The 21,076-nt window shown below is 46.3% G+C and overlaps 1 protein-coding gene across 1 annotated transcript in view; it reads left to right on the forward strand.

The window, feature by feature from the left end:
- Ttc26 (tetratricopeptide repeat domain 26) overlaps positions 1 to 21,076 on the forward strand; it is an 81,283-nt gene that overhangs the window by 22,298 nt on the left and 37,909 nt on the right. The gene's annotated exons all lie outside the window — the stretch shown is intronic.

Genomic DNA, 21,076 nt, shown 5'->3' on the forward strand with positions numbered 1-21,076 from the left:
ACCCTTCCGGCATAATTTCTTGATGGTTTGCCGGATGTTGTTGTTGTTGTTGTTGAAGAGATTTACAAGGTTTGCCGGATCCATCAGGGTCATTTCGGGACCATTTTGGGATCATTTGGGGACCCTTCCGAGATCATTTCTGGATCCGTCCGGGATGCCGTAGGAGCCATTTCGGGATTTTTTGTTACTTTTCCGGGATAGTTTTTAGATCCTTCCGGAATCATTTCTGTATGGTTTTCGCGATCCGTCGTTGATTCCCTCGGAGCCATTTCGGAACTTTTTCTGGAGTATGTCGGGGTCATTTGGGGACCTTTTCGGGATCATTTGGGGGCTCTTCCGGCATCATTTCTGTATTGTTTTCGGGATCATTCCGGGATCCCGTCGGGGTCATTTCGGGACTTTTTCTCGACTAATACGGGATCATTTGGGGACCCTTTCGACATCATTTCTGGACAGTTTTCGGTATCCGTCCGGGATCCGGACGGGGTCATTTCGGGACTATTTCGGGATCATTTGGGGTACCTACCGGCATAATTTCTGGATGGTTTTCGGTATCCGTCCGGGATCTCGTCGGGGTCATTTGGGGACCTTTTCGGGACATTTGGGGCTCTTCCGGTATCATTTCTGGATGGCTTTCGGGATCCGTCCAGGATGCCGTCGGGGTCATTTCGGGACTTTTTCGCGACTAATACGGGATCATTTGGGAACCCTTTCGGCATCATTTCTGGATGGTTTTCGGGATCCGTCCGGGATCCCATCAGGGTAATTTCGGGACTATTAGGGGATCATTTGTGGACCTTTCCGGCATCATTTCTGGATAATTTTCATTATCCGTCCGGGATTCCCACGAGGTCATTTCGGGATTATTTTGGGATCATTTGGGATACCTACCGGCATCATTTCTGGATGGTTATTGAGATTCGTCCGGGATCCCGTCGGGGTTATTTCGGGACTTTTTCTCGACTAATACGAGATCATTTGCGGGCCCTTTCGGCATCATTTCTGGATAGTTGTCGGGATCCCGTCACGGTCATTTCGGGACTATTAGGGGATCATTTGAGGACCTTTCCGGCATCATTTCTGGATAGTTTTCGGAATCCTTTCGGGATCCCGTCAGGGTCATTTCGGGGCTTTTTCGGGATCATTTAAGGATGGATTTCGGGATTTGTCCGGGATGCCGTCAGGGTCATTTTGGGACTATTAGGTGAGCATTTGAAGACCTTTCCGGCATCAATTCCTATTGGTTTTCGGTATCCGTTCAGGATCCCGTCGGAATAATTGCGGGACTTTTTCGGGATCATTGTGGTCCCTTCCGACATCATTTCTGGATGGTTTTTGGGATTCGTCCGGCATCCCGTCGGGGTCATTTCGGGACTTTTTCTCAACTAATACGGGATCATTTGCGGGCCCTTTCGGTATCATTTCTGGATAGTTGTCGGGATCCGTTCGGGATCCCGTCAGGGTCTTTTCGGAACTATTGGGAGATCATTTGAGGACCTTTCCGGCATCATTTCTGGTTAGTTTTTGGGATCTTTTCCGGGTCCCATCAGGGTCATTTCGGGACTTTTTCGGCATCATTTAAGACTGGTTTTCAGGATTCGTCTGGGATCCCGTCAGGGTAATTTCTGGACTTTTCCGAGACTATTTCGGGATAATTTTGGGACCCTGCCAAGATCATTTCTAAATGGATTTCGGGATCTGTCCGGGATGCCGTCAGGGTAATTTTGGGACTATTAGGTGATCATTTGAGGACCTTTCCGGCATAACTTCTGGATGGTTTTCGGTATCCGTTCAGGATCCCGTCGGAATAATTGCGGGACTTTTTCAGGATCATTTGGTATCCCTTCCGGCATCATTTCTGGATGGTTTTTGGGATTCGTCCGGCATCCCGTCGGGGTCATTTCGGGACTTTTTCTTGACTAATACGGGATCATTTGCGGGCTCTTTCGGCATCATTTCTAGATAGTTGTCGGGATCCGTTCGGGATCCCATCAGGGTCTTTTCGGAACTATTAGGAGATCATTTGAGGACCTTTCCGGCATCATTTCTGGATAGTTTTCGGGATCTTTTCGGGGTCCAGTCAGGGTCATTTCGGGACTTTTTCGGGATCATTTAGAGATGGCTTTCAGGATTCGTCCGGGAACCCGTCAGGGTAATTTCTGAACTTTTCCGAGACTATTTCGGGATAATTTTGGGACCTTCCCAAGATCATTTCTGGATGGATTTCGGGATTTGTCCGGGGTCCCGTCGGGGTTATTTCGGGAGCTTTTCGGGGCTAATACGGGATCATTTGGGGATCCTTCCGGAATCATTTCTGTATGGTTTTCGCGATCCGTCGTGGATCCCCTCGGAGCCATTTCGGAACTTTTTCTGGAGTATGTCGGGATAATTTAGGGACCCTTCCTGGATATTTTCTGGATGGTTTTTGAGATCCGCCCGTGAGCCCGTCAGGGTCATTTCGGAACCTTTTCGGGATCATTTTGGAACACCTTCAGGGATCATTTCTGTGTGGTTCTCTGTATACGTCTAGAATCGTGTCGCTGTCATTTTGAGTTTTTTTGGGACTATTCGGGGAACTTTTGGAGACCCTTTCGGGGCATTTCTGGATGGTTTTCGGGATCCGTCCGCGATAGCGTGGGGGTCATTTCGTTGCTTTTTCTGGATAATATCGGGATCATTTGGGATCCTATCAGGTTATCAGCTCATTTAGTTCTTTTTTTTACTCAATTACAAAAATAAAATGCATTAGACAGAAAACAAAATTTTAAACAGATAATAAGCAGGCTAACGCGAATAGCCTATATATTTAAATTTCTCCTTGCGGACGGGGCCGCGGGTAAAGGCTAGTATATTATAAATGGGAAAGTTTGGTGTTAAGATGTTTGGATGTTTGGATGTTTGGATGTTTGTCCAGACGTTTGTCTTTGTGACTCAATAACGCAAGAACGGCTGGACCGATTTGTATGAAATTTTGCACACATATAGCCAATAGTCTAGAAGGATCTACTAGCTATATATTTTTCAAAAGGGGCGTGGTCCCCGCCCCCTAGGAACAGTTATAATTTAATTATTATATCTAATCTAATCTAATATATAATTATAATCTAATATATATTATAAATGGGAAAGTTTGGATGTTAAGATGTTTGGATGTTTGGATGTTTAGATGTTTGGATGTTTGGATGTTTGGATGTTTGGATGTTTGGATGTTTGGATGTTTGGATGTTTGGATGTTTGTCCAGACGTTTGTCTTTGTGACTCAATAACGCAAGAACGGCTGGACCGATTTGGATGAAATTTTGCACACATATAGCCAATAGTCTAGAAGGATCTACTAGCTATATATTTTTCAAAAGGGGCGTGGTCCCCGCCCCCTAGGAACAGTTATAATTTAATTATTATATTTTTTCGTCTTTGCGACTGAATCACGCCAGAATGGCTACACGGATTTTGATGAAATTTGGGACACAGACAGTAGTCTACTAGCGAAATTTTTTTCGAACATGGAAAGAGGGGTGGGGGTCCCACGACCCTTCGAGAAATTATTTTTCATAATTTTTACACATTATAACTTTACGTATACTGGCCTTCACCAATATCACAGACTCAAGGGGTCAAATAAGTCGAGGGCTTACAAAGTAAGCAGTGACACCCTCCGCCCGCCCCCCTTTATCTCCCCCTCTGGTGTAAAATCCATAAATTGTTATAACTCAATCTAAATTTTCTCCTAAATCAATAGTTTTTGGTATCTGGTACATACAGAACGAGATCTAGACAATTTTGGAGGAAGGATCAGTGGTCCTCTCCTCTACTCCCGCCATCCGCCCTCCATCAATTGTTTTTATTAGCACGCTTTTATTAGCTTTACCTGTATGTTTCTATCTAACTTTTTATTCGCTCCAATGCGCCTGCTGCCTTATTAACATGGTTTTATAATTAGCTTCACCTTATTTGTAATCCCGTAAGGGTCATATCGAGACCCTTCCGGGATCATTTCTGGATGGTTTTCGGGATCGGTCCGGGATTACGCCGGGGTAATTTCGGGACTTTTTCGGGACTATTTCAGGATCATTTTGGGACCCTTCCGGGATCATTTCTGTTTAGTTTACGGGATCCGTCCGGGATCCCGTCGGGGTTATTTTGGAACATTTTCGGGACTATTCCGGAATCATTTCGGGACTATTTCGCGATCATTTGGGGACCCTTCCGGCATCATTTCTGGATGGTTTTCGGGATCCGTGCGGGATCTCGTCGGGGTCATATGGGGACTTTTTCGGGATCATTTGAGGGCTCTTCCGGCATCATTTCTGGATGGTTTTCGGGATCCGTCCGGGATATCGTCGGGGTCATTTGGGGACTTTTTCGGGATCATTTGGGGGCTCTTCAGGCATCATTTCTGGATGGTTTTCGGGATCCGTCCGGGATCTCGTCGGGGTCATTTGGGGACTTTTTCGGGATCATTTTGGGGCTCATCCGGCATCATTTCTGGATGGTTTTCGGGATCCGTCCGGGATCCCGTCGGGGTCATTTCGGGACTTTTTCGCGACTAATACGGGATCATTTCGGAACCCTTTCGGCATCATTTCTGGATGTTTTCGGGATCCGTCCGGGATCCCGTCGGGGTCATTTCGGGACTTTTTCGCGACTAATACGGGATCATTTGGGAACCCTTTCTGCATCATTTCTGGATGGTTTTCGGGATCCGTCCGGGATCCCATTAGGGTAATTTCGGGACTATTAGGGGATCATTTGGGAACCTTTCCGGCATCATTTCTGGATAATTTTCGGGATCCGTCCGGGATGCCGACGAGGTCATTTCGGGACTATTTCGGGATCATTTGGGATACCTACCGGCATCATTTCTGGATGGTTTTTGGGATTCGGTCGGGATCCTGTCGTGGTCCTTTCGGGATTTTTTTTCGACTAATACGGGATCATTTGCGGACCCTTTCGGCATCATTTCTGGATAGTTGTCGGGATCCCGTCACGGTCATTTCGGGACTATTAGGGGATTATTTGAGGACCTTTCCGGCATCATTTCTGTATTGTTTTCGGAATCCTTTCGGGATCCCGTCAGGGTCATTTTGGGATTTTTTTGGGGCTAATACGGGATCATCTGGGGATCCTCTAGGGGTCGTTTCGTGACTTTTTCTGTTTTATTTCGGGATCATTTGGGGACCCTTCCGGCATCATTTCTGGATGGTTTTCGGGATCCGTCCGGGATATCGTCGGGGTCATTTGGGGACTTTTTCGGGATCATTTGGGGGCTCTTCCGGCATCATTTCTGGATGGTTTTCGGGATCCGTCCGGGATCCCATCAGGGTAATTTCGGGACTATTAGGGGATCATTTGTGGACCTTCCCGCCATCATTTCTGGATAATTTTCGGTATCCGTCCGGGATGCCGACGAGGTCATTTCGGGATTATTTCGGGATCATTTGGGATACCTACCAGCATCATTTCTGGATGGTTTTTGGGATTCGTCCGGGATCCCGTCGGGGTCATTTCGGGACTTTTTCTCGACTAATACGTGATCATTTGAGGGCCCTTTCGGTATCATTTCTGGATAGTTGTCGGGATCCGTTCGGGATCCCGTCAGGGTCTTTTCGGAACTATTGGGAGATCATTTGAGGACCTTTCCGGCATCATTTCTGGTTAGTTTTCGGGATCCTTTCCGGGTCCCATCAGGGTCATTTCGGGACTTTTTCGGCATCATTTAAGATTGGTTTTCAGGTTTCGTCCGGTATCCGTCAGGGTAATTTCTGGACTTTTCCCAGACTATTTCGGGATAATTTTGGGACCCTCCCAAGATCATTTCTGGATGGATTTCGGGATCTGTCCGGGATGCCGTCAGGGTCATTTTGGGACTATTAGGTGATCATTTTAGGACCTTTTCGGCATCACTTCTGGATGGTTTTCGGTATCCGCTCAGGATCCCGTCGGAATTATTGCGGGACTTTTTCGGGATCATTTGGTGTCCCTTCCGGCATCATTTCTGGCTGGTTTTTGGGATTCGTCCGGCATCCCGTCGGGTTCATTTCGGGACTTTTTCTCGACTAATACGGGATCATTTGCAGGCCCTTTCGGCATCATTTCTAGATAGTTGTCGGGATCCGTTCGGGATCCCGTCAGGGTCTTTTCGGAACTATTAGGTGATCATTTGAGGACATTTCCGGCATAATTTCTGGATAGTTTTCGGGATCCTTTCGGGGTCCAGTCAGGGTCATTTCGGGACTTTTTCGGGATCATTTAGAGATGGCTTTCAGGATTCGTCCGGGAACCCGTCAGGGTAATTTCTGAACTTTTCCGAGACTATTTCGGGATAATTTTGGGACCTTCCCAAGATCATTTCTGGATGGATTTTGGGATCAGTCCGGGATGCCGTCAGGGTCATTTTGGTATTAGGTGATCATTTGAGGACCTTTCCGGCATCACTTCTGGATGGTTATCGGTATCCGATCAGGATCCCCTCGGAATCATTGCGGGACTTTTTCGGGATCATTTGGGGTCCCTCCCAAGATCATTTCTGGATGGATTTCGGGATCTGTCCGGGATCCCGTCAGGGTCATTTAGGGGTGCGTTCGAGATCCCGTCAGGGTCATTTCCGGAATTCTTCGGGAATATATCGGGATCATTTCTGGATGGTTTATGGGATCCGTCCATGACCCCTTAAGGGTCATTTCAGGACTATTAGGTGATCATTTGAGGACCTTTCCGGCATCACTTCTGGATGATTTTCGGTATCCGTTCGGGATCCCGTCGGAATCAATGCGGGACTTTTACGGAATCATTTTGGGACCCTTTCGGCATAATTTCTTGATGGTTTGCCGAATCCATCAGGGTCATTTCGGGACCATTTTGCGATCATTTTGGGACCCTTCCGAGATCATTTCTGGATCCGTCCGGGATGCCGTAGGAGCCATTTCGGGATTTTTTGTTACTTTTCCGGGATAGTTTTTGCACCCTTCCGGGATCATTTCTGGATCTGTGCGGGATCCAATCTGGGTCAATTCCGGACTATTTCGGGATCATTTTGGAATCCTTCCGGAATCATTTCTGTATGGTTTTCGCGATCCATCGTGGATCCCCTCGGAGCCATTTCGGAACTTTTTCTGGAGTTAGTCGGGATAATTTAGGGACCCTTCCTGGATATTTTCTGGATGGTTTCTGAGATCCGTCCGGGAGCCCGTCAGGGTAATTTCGGAACTTTTTCGGGACTATTTCGGGATCAATTTGGTACCCTTCAGGCATCATTTCTGTGTGGTTATCTGGATAAGTCTAGAATCGTGTCGTTGTCATTTCGGGTTTTTTTGGGACTACTTCGGGAACTTTTGGAAACACTTCCGGGGCGTTTCTGGATGGTTTTCGGGATCCGTCCGCGATAGCGTCGGGGTCATTTCGTGGCTTTTTCTGGATAATTTCGTTATCATTTTGGGATCCTATCAGGTTATCAGCTCATAAAGTTCTTTTTTTTACTCAATTACAAAAATAAAATGCATTAGACAGAAAAAAAATTTTAAACAGATAACTTTATAAGCAGGCTAACGTGAATAGCCCACATATTTCATTTTCTCCTTGCGGACGGGGCCGCGGGTAAAGGCTAGTATATATTATAAATGGCAAAGTTTGGATGTGAAGATGTTTGGATGTTTAGATGTTTGGATGTTTGGATGTTTGGATGTTTGTCCAGACGTTTGTCTTTGTGACTCAATCACGCAAGAACGGCTGGACGGATTTATATGAAATTTGGCATGCATATAGCCAATAGTCTAGAAGGATCTACTAGCTATATATTTTTCAAAAGGGGCGTGGTCTCCGCCCCCTAGGAACAGTTATAATTTAATTATTATATTTTTTTGCCTTTGCGACTGAATCACGCCAGAACGGCTTCACGGATTTTGATGAAATTTGGGACAGAGATAATAGGCTACTGGCGAAATTTTTTTCGAACATGGAAAGGGGGAAGGGGGTCCCACGACCCCTTCGAATAATTACTTTTTAACAATTTTTACACACTATAACTTTACGTATACTGACCTTCACCAATATTACAAACGCAATGGGAGAAATAAGTCGAGGGCTTACAAAGTGAGCAGTGATACACCCCCCCCTCCCCCTTTCCCCTCTCGAGCAAAATCTATAAATTGTTATAACTCAATGTAAATTTTGTCCTAAAATCAATAATTTTTGGTATCTGGCTCATACAGATCGAGATCTAAACAATTTTGGAATAACGATCAGTGGTACTCTCCTCCTCCCGCCATCCGCCCTCCTTCAATTGTTTTTATTAGCACGCTTTTATTAGCTTTACCTGTATGTTTCTTTGTAATTCTTCATTCGCTCCAACGCGCCTGTTGCCTTATTAACATGGTTTTATAATTATCTTCACCCTATTTGTAATCCCGTTTGGGTCATATCGAGACCCTTCAGGGATCATTTCTGGATGGTTTTCGGGATCCGTCCGCGATCCCGCCGGGGCCATTTCTGGACTTTTTCTCGACTGATACGGGATCATTTGAGGACCTTTCCTTCATCATTTCTGGATAGTTTTCGGAATCCTTTCGGGATCCCGTCAGGGTCATTTCGGGGCTTTTTCGGGATCATTTAAGGATGGCTTTCAGGATTCGTCCGGGAACCCGTCAGGGTAATTTCTGGACTTTTCCGAGACTATTTCGGGATCATTTTGGGACCTTCCCAAGATCATTTCTGGATGGATTTCGGGATTTGTCCGGGATGCCCTCAGGGTCATTTTGGGACTATTAGGTGAGCATTTGAGGACCGTTCCGGCATCACTTCTGGATGGTTTTCGGTATCCGTTCAGATTCCCGTCGGAATAATTGCGGGACTTTTTCGGGATCATTGGGGTCCCTTCCAAAATCATTTCTGGATGGTTTTTGGGATTCGTCCGGCATCCCGTCGGGGTCATTTCGGGACTTTTTCTCGAATAATACGGGATCGTTTGCGGGCCCTTTCGGTATCATTTCTGGATAGTTGTCAGGGTCTTCAGGGTAATTTCGGGACTATTAGGGGATCATTTGTGGACCTTTCCGGCATCATTTCTGGATAATTTTCGGTATCCGTCCGGGATGCCGACGAGGTCATTTCGGGATTATTTCGGGATCATTTGGGATACCTACCGGCATCATTTCTGGATGGTTTTTGGGATTCGTCCGTGATCCCGTCGTGGTCCTTTCGGGATTTTTTTCGACTAATACGGGATCACTTGCGGACCCTTTCGGCATCATTTCTGGATAGTTGTCGGGATCCCGTCACGGTCATTTCGGGAATATTAGGGGATCATTTGAGGACCTTTCCGGCATCATTTCTGTATTGTTTTCGGAATCCTTTCGGGATCCCGTCAGGGTCATTTTGGGACTTTTTCGGGGCTAATACGGGATCATTTGGGGATCCTCTAGGGGTCGTTTCGTGACTTTTTCTGTTTTATTTCGGGAACATTTGGGGACCCTTCCGGCATAATTTCTTGATGGTTTGTCGGATCCATCAGGGTCATTTCGGGACCATTTTGGGATCATTTGGGGCCCTTCCGAGAATTTCTGGATCCGTCCGGGATGCCGTAGGAGCCATTTCGGGATTTTTTGTTACTTTTCCGGGATAGTTTTTGGACCCTTCCGGGATCATTTCTGGATCTGTGCGGGATCCCATCTGGGTCATTTCCGGACTATTTCGGGATCATTTTGGGATCCTTCCTGAATCATTTCTGTATGGTTTTCGCGATCCGTCGTTGATTCCCTCGGAGCCATTTCGGAACCTTTTCTGGAGTATGTCGGGGTCATTTGGGGACTTTTTCGGGATCATTTGAGGCTCTTCCGGCATCATTTCTGGATGGTTTTCGGGATCCGTTCGGGATTCCGTCAGGGTCTTTTCGGAACTATTGGGAGATCATTTGAGGACCTTTCCGGCATCATTTTTGGATAGTTTTTGGAATCCTTTCGGGATCCCGTCAGGGTCATTTCGGGGCTTTTTCGGGATCATTTAAGGATGGCTTTCAGGATTCGTCCGGGAACCCGTCAGGGTAATTTCTGGACTTTTCCGAGACTATTTCGGGATCATTTTGGGACCTTCTCAAGATCATTTCTGGATGGATTTCGGGATGCCCTCAGGGTCATTTTGGGACTATTAGGTGAGCATTTGAGGACCGTTCTGGCATCACTTCTGGATGGTTTTCGGTATCCGTTCAGATTCCCGTCGGAATAATTGCGGGACTTTTTCGCGATCATTGGGGTCCCTTCCGACATCATTTCTGGATGGTTTTTGGGATTCGTCCGGCATCCCGTCGGGGTCATTTCGGGACTTTTTCTCGACTAATACGGGATCATTTGCGGGCCCTTTCGATATCATTTCTGAATAGTTGTCGGGATCCGTTCGGGATTCCGTCAGGGTCTTTTCGGAACTATTGGGAGATCATTTGAGGACCTTTCCGGCATCATTTCTGGTTAGTTTTCGGGATCCTTTCCGGGTCCCATCAGGGTAATTTCGGGACTTTTTCGGCATCATTTAAGATTGGTTTTCAGGATTCGTCCGGGTTCCGTCAGGGTAATTTCTGGACTTTTACCAGACTATTTCGGGATAATTTTGGGACCCTCCCAAGATCATTTCTGGATGGATTTCGGGATTTGTCCGGGATGCCGTCAGGGTCATTTTGGGACTATTAGGTGATCATTTGAGGACTTTTTCGGCATCACTTCTGGATGGTTTTCGGTATCCGCTCAGGATCATTTGCGGGCCCTTTCGGTATCATTTCTGGATAGTTGTCGGGATCCGTTCGGGATCCCGTCAGGGTCTTTTCGGAACTATTGGGAGATCATTTGAGGACCTTTCCGGCATCATTTCTGGTTAGTTTTTGGGATCTTTTCCGGGTCCCATCAGGGTCATTTCGGGACTTTTTCGGCATCATTTAAGACTGGTTTTCAGGATTCGTCTGGGATTCCGTCAGGGTAATTTCTGGACTTTTCCGAGACTATTTCGGGATAATTTTGGGACCCTGCCAAGATCATTTCTAAATGGATTTCGGGATCTGTCCGGGATGCCGTCAGGGTAATTTTGGGACTATTAGGTGATCATTTGAGGACCTTTCCGGCATAACTTCTGGATGGTTTTCGGTATCCGTTCAGGATCCCGTCGGAATAATTGCGGGACTTTTTCAGGATCATTTGGTATCCCTTCCGGCATCATTTCTGGATGGTTTTTGGGATTCGTCCGGCATCCCGTCGGGGTCATTTCGGGACTTTTTCTTGACTAATACGGGATCATTTGCGGGCTCTTTCGGCATCATTTCTAGATAGTTGTCGGGATCCGTTCGGGATCCCATCAGGGTCTTTTCGGAACTATTAGGAGATCATTTGAGGACCTTTCCGGCATCATTTCTGGATAGTTTTCGGGATCTTTTCGGGGTCCAGTCAGGGTCATTTCGGGACTTTTTCGGGATCATTTAGAGATGGCTTTCAGGATTCGTCCGGGAACCCGTCAGGGTAATTTCTGAACTTTTCCGAGACTATTTCGGGATAATTTTGGGACCTTCCCAAGATCATTTCTGGATGGATTTCGGGATTTGTCCGGGGTCCCGTCGGGGTTATTTCGGGAGCTTTTCGGGGCTAATACGGGATCATTTGGGGATCCTTCCGGAATCATTTCTGTATGGTTTTCGCGATCCGTCGTGGATCCCCTCGGAGCCATTTCGGAACTTTTTCTGGAGTATGTCGGGATAATTTAGGGACCCTTCCTGGATATTTTCTGGATGGTTTTTGAGATCCGCCCGTGAGCCCGTCAGGGTCATTTCGGAACCTTTTCGGGATCATTTTGGAACACCTTCAGGGATCATTTCTGTGTGGTTCTCTGTATACGTCTAGAATCGTGTCGCTGTCATTTTGAGTTTTTTTGGGACTATTCGGGGAACTTTTGGAGACCCTTTCGGGGCATTTCTGGATGGTTTTCGGGATCCGTCCGCGATAGCGTGGGGGTCATTTCGTTGCTTTTTCTGGATAATTTCGGGATCATTTGGGATCCTATCAGGTTATCAGCTCATTTAGTTCTTTTTTTTACTCAATTACAAAAATAAAATGCATTAGACAGAAAACAAAATTTTAAACAGATAATAAGCAGGCTAACGCGAATAGCCTATATATTTAAATTTCTCCTTGCGGACGGGGCCGCGGGTAAAGGCTAGTCTAATATATATTATAAATGGGAAAGTTTGGATGTTAAGATGTTTGGATGTTTGGATGTTTGGATGTTTAGATGTTTGGATGTTTGGATGTTTGGATGTTTGGATGTTTGGATGTTTGGATGTTTGTCCAGACGTTTGTCTTTGTGACTCAATAACGCAAGAACGGCTGGGCCGATTTGGATGAAATTTTGCACACATATAGCCAATAGTCTAGAAGGATCTACTAGCTATATATTTTTCAAAAGGGGCGTGGTCCCCGCCCCCTAGGAACAGTTATAATTTAATTATTATATTTTTTCGTCTTTGCGACTGAATCACGCCAGAATGGCTACACGGATTTTGATGAAATTTGGGACACAGACAGTAGTCTACTAGCGAAATTTTTTTCGAACATGGAAAGAGGGGTGAGGGTCCCACGACCCTTCGAGAAATTATTTTTCAAAATTTTTACACATTATAACTTTACGTATACTGGCCTTCACCAATATCACAGACTCAAGGGGTCAAATAAGTCGAGGGCTTACAAAGTAAGCAGTGACACCCTCCGCCCGCCCCCCTTTATCTCCCCCTCTGGTGTAAAATCCATAAATTGTTATAACTCAATCTAAATTTTCTCCTAAATCAATAGTTTTTGGTATCTGGTACATACAGAACGAGATCTAGACAATTTTGGAGGAACGATCAGTGGTCCTCTCCTCTACTCCCGCCATCCGCCCTCCATCAATTGTTTTTATTAGCACGCTTTTATTAGCTTTACCTGTATGTGTCTATCTAACTTTTTATTCGCTCCAATGCGCCTGCTGCGTTATTAACATGGTTTTATAATTAGCTTCACCTTATTTGTAATCCCGTAAGGGTCATATCGAGACCCTTCCGGGATCATTTCTGGATGGTTTTCGGGATCGGTCCGGGATTACGCCGGGGTAATTTCGGGACTTTTTCGGGACTATTTCGGGATCATTTTGGGACCCTTCCGGGATCATTTCTGTATAGTTTACGGGATCCGTCCGGGATCCCGTCGGGGTTATTTTGGAACATTTTCGGGACTATTCCGGAATCATTTCGGGACTATTTCGCGATCATTTGGGGACCCTTCCGGCATCATTTCTGGATGGTTTTCGGGAGCCATCCGGGATATCGTCGGGGTCATTTGGGGACTTTTTCGGGATCATTTGGGGGCTCTTCCGGCATCATTTCTGGATGGTTTTCGGGATCCGTCCGGGATCTCGTCGGGGTCATTTGGGGACTTTTTCGGGATCATTTTGGGGCTCATCCGGCATCATTTCTGGATGGTTTTCGGGATCCGTCCGGGATCCCGTCGGGGTCATTTCGGGACTTTTTCGCGACTAATACGGGATCATTTGGGAACCCTTTCGGCATCATTTCTGGATGGTTTTCGGGATCCGTCCGGGATCCCGTCGGGGTCATTTCGGGACTTTTTCGCGACTAATACGGGATCATTTGGGAACCCTTTCAGCATCATTTCTGGATGGTTTTCGGGATCCGTCCGGGATCCCGTCGGGGTCATTTCGGGACTTTTTCGCGACTAATACGGGATCATTTGGGAACCCTTTCGGCATCATTTCTGGATGGTTTTCGGGATCCGCCCGGGATCCCATTAGGGTAATTTCGGGACTATTAGGGGATCATTTGGGAACCTTTCCGGCATCATTTCTGGATAATTTTAGGGATCCGTCCGGGATGCCGACGAGGTCATTTCGGGACTATTTCGGGATCATTTGGGATACCTACCGGCATCATTTCTGGATGGTTTTTGGGATTCGTCCGGGATCCCGTCGTGGTCCTTTCGGGACTTTTTTTCGATTAATACGGGATCATTTGCGGACCCTTTCGGCATCATTTCTAGATAGTTGTCGGGATCCCGTCACGGTAATTTCGAAACTATTAGGGGATCATTTGAGGACCTTTCCGGCATCATTTCTGTATTGTTTTCGGAATCCTTTCGGGATCCCGTCAGGGTCATTTTGGGACTTTTTTGGGGCTAATACGGGATCATTTGGGGATCCTCTAGGGGTCGTTTCGTGACTTTTTCTGTTTTATTTCGGGATCATTTGGGGACCCTTCCGGCATAATTTCTTGATGGTTTGCCGGATCCATCAGGGTCATTTCGGGACCATTTTGGGATCATTTGGGGACCCTTCCGAGATCATTTCTGGATCCGTCCGGGATGCCGTAGGAGCCATTTCGGGATTTTTTGTTACTTTTCCGGGATAGTTTTTGGACCCTTCTGGGATCATTTCTGGATCTGTGCGGGATCCCATCTGGGTCATTTCCGGACTATTTCGGGATCATTTTGGGATCCTTCCGGAATTATTTCTGTATGGTTTTCTCGATCCGTCGTTGATTCCCTCGGAGCCATTTCGGAACCTTTTCTGGAGTATGTCGGGGTCATTTGAGGACTTTTTCTCGACTAATACGGGATCATTTGCGGACCCTTTATTCATAATTTCTGGATAGTTTTCGGGATCCTTTCGGGGTCCAGTCAGGGTCATTTCGGGACTTTTTCGGGATCATTTAGAGATGGCTTTCAGGATTCGTCCGGGAACCCGTCAGGGTAATTTCTGAACTTTTCCGAGACTATTTCGGGATACTTTTGGGACCTTCCCAAGATCATTTCTGGATGGATTTTGGGATCAGTCCGGGATGCCGTCAGGGTCATTTTGGTATTAGGTGATCATTTGAGGACCTTTCCGGCATCACTTCTGGATGGTTATCGGTATCCGATCAGGATCCCCTCGGAATCATTGCGGGACTTTTTCGGGATCATTTGGGGTCCCTCCCAAGATCATTTCTGGATGGATTTCGGGATCTGTCCGGGATCCCGTCAGGGTCATTTAGGGGTGCGTTCGAGATCCCGTCAGGGTCATTTCGGGACTTCTTCGGGAATATATCGAGATCATTTCTGGATGGTTTATGGGATCCGTCCATGACCCCTTAAGGATCATTTCGGGACTATTAGGTGATCATTTGAGGACCTTTCCGGCATCACTTCTGGATGATTTTCGGTATCCGTTCGGGATCCCGTCGGAATCAATGCGGGACTTTTACGGAATCATTTGGGATTCTTCCGGCATCATTTCTGGATGGTTTTCGGGATTTGTCCGGCATCCCGTCGGGGTTATTTCGGGGCCTTTTCGGGGCTAATACGGGATCATTTGGGGATCCTCTAGTGGTCTTTTCGTGACTTTTTCTGTATTATTTCGGGATCATTTTGGGACCCTTTCGGCATAATTTCTTGATGGTTTGCCGGATCCATCAGGGTCAATTCGGGACCATTTTGGGATCATTTAGGGACCCTTCCGAGATCATTTCTGGATCCGTCCGGGATGCCGTAGGAGCCATTTCGGGATTTTTTGTTACTTTTCCGGGATATTTTTTGCACCCTTCCGGGATCATTTCTGGATCTGTGCGGGATCCCATCTGGGTCAATTCCGGACTATTTCGGGATCATTTTGGAATCCTTCCGGAATCATTTCTGTATGGTTTTCGCGATCCATCGTGGATCCCCTCGTAGCCATTTCGGAACTTTTTCTGGAGTTAGTCGGGATAATTTAGGGACCCTTCCTGGATATTTTCTGGATGGTTTCTGAGATCCGTCCGGGAGCCCGTCAGGGTAATTTCGGAACTTTTTCGGGACTATTTCGGGATCAATTTGGTACCCTTCAGGCATCATTTCTGTGTGGTTATCTGTATAAGTCTAGAATCGTGTCGTTGTCATTTCGGGTTTTTTGGGACTACTTCGGGAACTTTTGGAAACACTTCCGGGGCGTTTCTGGATGGTTTTCGGGATCCGTCCGCGATAGCGTCGGGGTCATTTCGTGGCTTTTTCTGGATAATTTCGTTATCATTTTGGGATCCTATCAGGTTATCAGCTCATAAAGTTCTTTTTTTTACTCAATTACAAAAATAAAATGCATTAGACAGAAAAAAAATTTTAAACAGATAACTTTATAAGCAGGCTAACGTGAATAGCCCACATATTTCATTTTCTCCTTGCGGACGGGGCCGCGGGTAAAGGCTAGTATATTATAAATGGGAAAGTTTGGTGTTAAGATGTTTGGATGTTTGGATGTTTGGATGTTTGTCCAGACGTTTGTCTTTGTGACTCAATAACGCAAGAACGGCTGGACCGATTTGTATGAAATTTTGCACACATATAGCCAATAGTCTAGAAGGATCTACTAGCTATATATTTTTCAAAAGGGGCGTGGTCCCCGCCCCCTAGGAACAGTTATAATTTAATTATTATATCTAATCTAATCTAATATATAATTATAATATATATTATAAATGGCAAAGTTTGGATGTGAAGATGTTTGGATGTTTAGATGTTTGGATGTTTGGATGTTTGGATGTTTGTCCAGACGTTTGTCTTTGTGACTCAATCACGCAAGAACGGCTGGACGGATTTATATGAAATTTGGCATGCATATAGCCAATAGTCTAGAAGGATCTACTAGCTATATATTTTTCAAAAGGGGCGTGGTCTCCGCCCCCTAGGAACAGTTATAATTTAATTATTATATTTTTTTGTCTTTGCGACTGAATCACGCCAGAACGGCTTCACGGATTTTGATGAAATTTGGGACAGAGATAATAGGCTACTGGCGAAATTTTTTTCGAACATGGAAAGGGGGAAGGGGGTCCCACGACCCCTTCGAATAATTACTTTTTAACAATTTTTACACACTATAACTTTACGTATACTGACCTTCACCAATATTACAAACGCAATGGGAGAAATAAGTCGAGGGCTTACAAAGTGAGCAGTGATACACCCCCCCCTCCCCCTTTCCCCTCTCGAGCAAAATCTATAAATTGTTATAACTCAATGTAAATTTTGTCCTAAAATCAATAATTTTTGGTATCTGGCTCATACAGATCGAGATCTAAACAATTTTGGAATAACGATCAGTGGTACTCTCCTCCTCCCGCCATCCGCCCTCCTTCAATTGTTTTTATTAGCACGCTTTTATTAGCTTTACCTGTATGTTTCTTTGTAATTCTTCATTCGCTCCAACGCGCCTGTTGCCTTATTAACATGGTTTTATAATTATCTTCACCCTATTTGTAATCCCGTTTGGGTCATATCGAGACCCTTCAGGGATCATTTCTGGATGGTTTTCGGGATCCGTCCGCGATCCCGCCGGGGCCATTTCTGGACTTTTTCTCGACTGATACGGGATCATTTGAGGACCTTTCCTTCATCATTTCTGGATAGTTTTCGGAATCCTTTCGGGATCCCGTCAGGGTCATTTCGGGGCTTTTTCGGGATCATTTAAGGATGGCTTTCAGGATTCGTCCGGGAACCCGTCAGGGTAATTTCTGGACTTTTCCGAGACTATTTCGGGATCATTTTGGGACCTTCCCAAGATCATTTCTGGATGGATTTCGGGATTTGTCCGGGATGCCCTCAGGGTCATTTTGGGACTATTAGGTGAGCATTTGAGGACCGTTCCGGCATCACTTCTGGATGGTTTTCGGTATCCGTTCAGATTCCCGTCGGAATAATTGCGGGACTTTTTCGGGATCATTGGGGTCCCTTCCAAAATCATTTCTGGATGGTTTTTGGGATTCGTCCGGCATCCCGTCGGGGTCATTTCGGGACTTTTTCTCGAATAATACGGGATCGTTTGCGGGCCCTTTCGGTATCATTTCTGGATAGTTGTCAGGGTCTTCAGGGTAATTTCGGGACTATTAGGGGATCATTTGTGGACCTTTCCGGCATCATTTCTGGATAATTTTCGGTATCCGTCCGGGATGCCGACGAGGTCATTTCGGGATTATTTCGGGATCATTTGGGATACCTACCGGCATCATTTCTGGATGGTTTTTGGGATTCGTCCGTGATCCCGTCGTGGTCCTTTCGGGATTTTTTTCGACTAATACGGGATCACTTGCGGACCCTTTCGGCATCATTTCTGGATAGTTGTCGGGATCCCGTCACGGTCATTTCGGGAATATTAGGGGATCATTTGAGGACCTTTCCGGCATCATTTCTGTATTGTTTTCGGAATCCTTTCGGGATCCCGTCAGGGTCATTTTGGGACTTTTTCGGGGCTAATACGGGATCATTTGGGGATCCTCTAGGGGTCGTTTCGTGACTTTTTCTGTTTTATTTCGGGAACATTTGGGGACCCTTCCGGCATAATTTCTTGATGGTTTGTCGGATCCATCAGGGTCATTTCGGGACCATTTTGGGATCATTTGGGGCCCTTCCGAGAATTTCTGGATCCGTCCGGGATGCCGTAGGAGCCATTTCGGGATTTTTTGTTACTTTTCCGGGATAGTTTTTGGACCCTTCCGGGATCATTTCTGGATCTGTGCGGGATCCCATCTGGGTCATTTCCGGACTATTTCGGGATCATTTTGGGATCCTTCCTGAATCATTTCTGTATGGTTTTCGCGATCCGTCGTTGATTCCCTCGGAGCCATTTCGGAACCTTTTCTGGAGTATGTCGGGGTCATTTGGGGACTTTTTCGGGATCATTTGAGGCTCTTCCGGCATCATTTCTGGATGGTTTTCGGGATCCGTTCGGGATTCCGTCAGGGTCTTTTCGGAACTATTGGGAGATCATTTGAGGACCTTTCCGGCATCATTTTTGGATAGTTTTTGGAATCCTTTCGGGATCCCGTCAGGGTCATTTCGGGGCTTTTTCGGGATCATTTAAGGATGGCTTTCAGGATTCGTCCGGGAACCCGTCAGGGTAATTTCTGGACTTTTCCGAGACTATTTCGGGATCATTTTGGGACCTTCTCAAGATCATTTCTGGATGGATTTCGGGATGCCCTCAGGGTCATTTTGGGACTATTAGGTGAGCATTTGAGGACCGTTCTGGCATCACTTCTGGATGGTTTTCGGTATCCGTTCAGATTCCCGTCGGAATAATTGCGGGACTTTTTCGCGATCATTGGGGTCCCTTCCGACATCATTTCTGGATGGTTTTTGGGATTCGTCCGGCATCCCGTCGGGGTCATTTCGGGACTTTTTCTCGACTAATACGGGATCATTTGCGGGCCCTTTCGATATCATTTCTGAATAGTTGTCGGGATCCGTTCGGGATTCCGTCAGGGTCTTTTCGGAACTATTGGGAGATCATTTGAGGACCTTTCCGGCATCATTTCTGGTTAGTTTTCGGGATCCTTTCCGGGTCCCATCAGGGTAATTTCGGGACTTTTTCGGCATCATTTAAGATTGGTTTTCAGGATTCGTCCGGGTTCCGTCAGGGTAATTTCTGGACTTTTACCAGACTATTTCGGGATAATTTTGGGACCCTCCCAAGATCATTTCTGGATGGATTTCGGGATTTGTCCGGGATGCCGTCAGGGTCATTTTGGGACTATTAGGTGATCATTTGAGGACTTTTTCGGCATCACTTCTGGATGGTTTTCGGTATCCGCTCAGGATCCCGTCGGAATTATTGCGGGACTTTTTCGGGATCATTTAGTGTCCCTTCCGGCATCATTTCTGGATGGATTCGTCCGGCATCCCGTCGGGTTCATTTCGGGACTTTTTCTCTACTAATACGGGATCATTTGCGGGCCCTTTCGGCATCATTTCTAGATAGTTGTCGGGATCCGTTCGGGATCCCGTCAGGGTCTTTTCGGAACTATTAGGTGATCATTTGAGGACATTTCCGGCATCATTTCTGGATAGTTTTCGGGATCCTTTCGGGGTCCAGTCAGCGTCATTTCGGGACTTTCGGGATCATTTAGAGATGTCTTTCAGGATTCGTCCGGGAACCCGTCAGGGTAATTTCTGAACTTTTCCGAGACTATTTCGGGATAATTTTGGGACCTTCCCAAGATCATTTCTGGATGGATTTTGGGATCAGTCCGGGATGCCGTCAGGGTCATTTTGGTATTAGGTGATCATTTGAGGACCTTTCCGGCATCACTTCTGGATGGTTTTCGGTATCCGATCAGGATCCCCTCGGAATCATTGCGGGACTTTTTCGGGATCATTTGGGGTCCCTCCCAAGATCATTTCTGAATGGATTTCGGGCTCTGTCCGGGATCCCGTCAGGGTCATTTAGGGGTGCGTTCGAGATCCCGTCAGGGTCATTTCGGGACTTCTTCGGGACTATATCGGGATCATTTCTGGATGGTTTATGGGATCCGTCCATGACCCCTTAAGGGTCATTTCGGGACTATTAGGTGATCATTTGAGGACCTTTCCGGCATCACTTCTGGATGATTTTCGGTATCCGTTCGGGATCCCGTCGGAATCAATGCGGGACTTTTACGGAATAATTTGGGATTCCTTCCGGCATCATTTCTGGATGGTTTTCGGGATTTGTCCGAGATCCCGTCGGGTTATTTCGGGACCTTTTCGGGGCTAATACGGGATCATTTGGGGATCCTCTAGGGGTCGTTTCGTGACTTTTTCTGTATTATTTCGGGATCATTTTGGGACCCTTTCGGCACAATTTCTTGATGGTTTGGCGGATCCATCAGGGTCATTTCGGGACCATTTTGGGATCATTTGGGGACCCTTCCGAGATCATTTCTGGATCCGTCCGGGATGCCGTAGGAGCCATTTCGGGATTTTTTCTTACTTTTCCGGGATAGTTTTTGCACCCTTCCGGGATCATTTTTGGATCTGTGCGGGATCCCATCTGGGTCAATTCCGGACTATTTCGGGATCATTTTGGAATCCTTCCGGAATCATTTCTGTATGGTTTTCGCGATCCATCGTGGATCCCCTCGGAGCCATTTCGGAACTTTTTCTGGAGTTATTCGGGATAATTTAGGGACCCTTCCTGGATATTTTCTGGATGGTTTTTGAGATCCGCCCGGAAGCCCGTCAGGGTCATTTCGGAACCTTTTCGGGATCATTTTGGAACACCTTCAGGGATCATTTCTGTGTGG

The sequence above is a fragment of the Eurosta solidaginis genome, chromosome 4 (assembly GCF_040869045.1).
Source record: "Eurosta solidaginis isolate ZX-2024a chromosome 4, ASM4086904v1, whole genome shotgun sequence".
Taxonomy (NCBI): domain Eukaryota; kingdom Metazoa; phylum Arthropoda; class Insecta; order Diptera; family Tephritidae; genus Eurosta; species Eurosta solidaginis.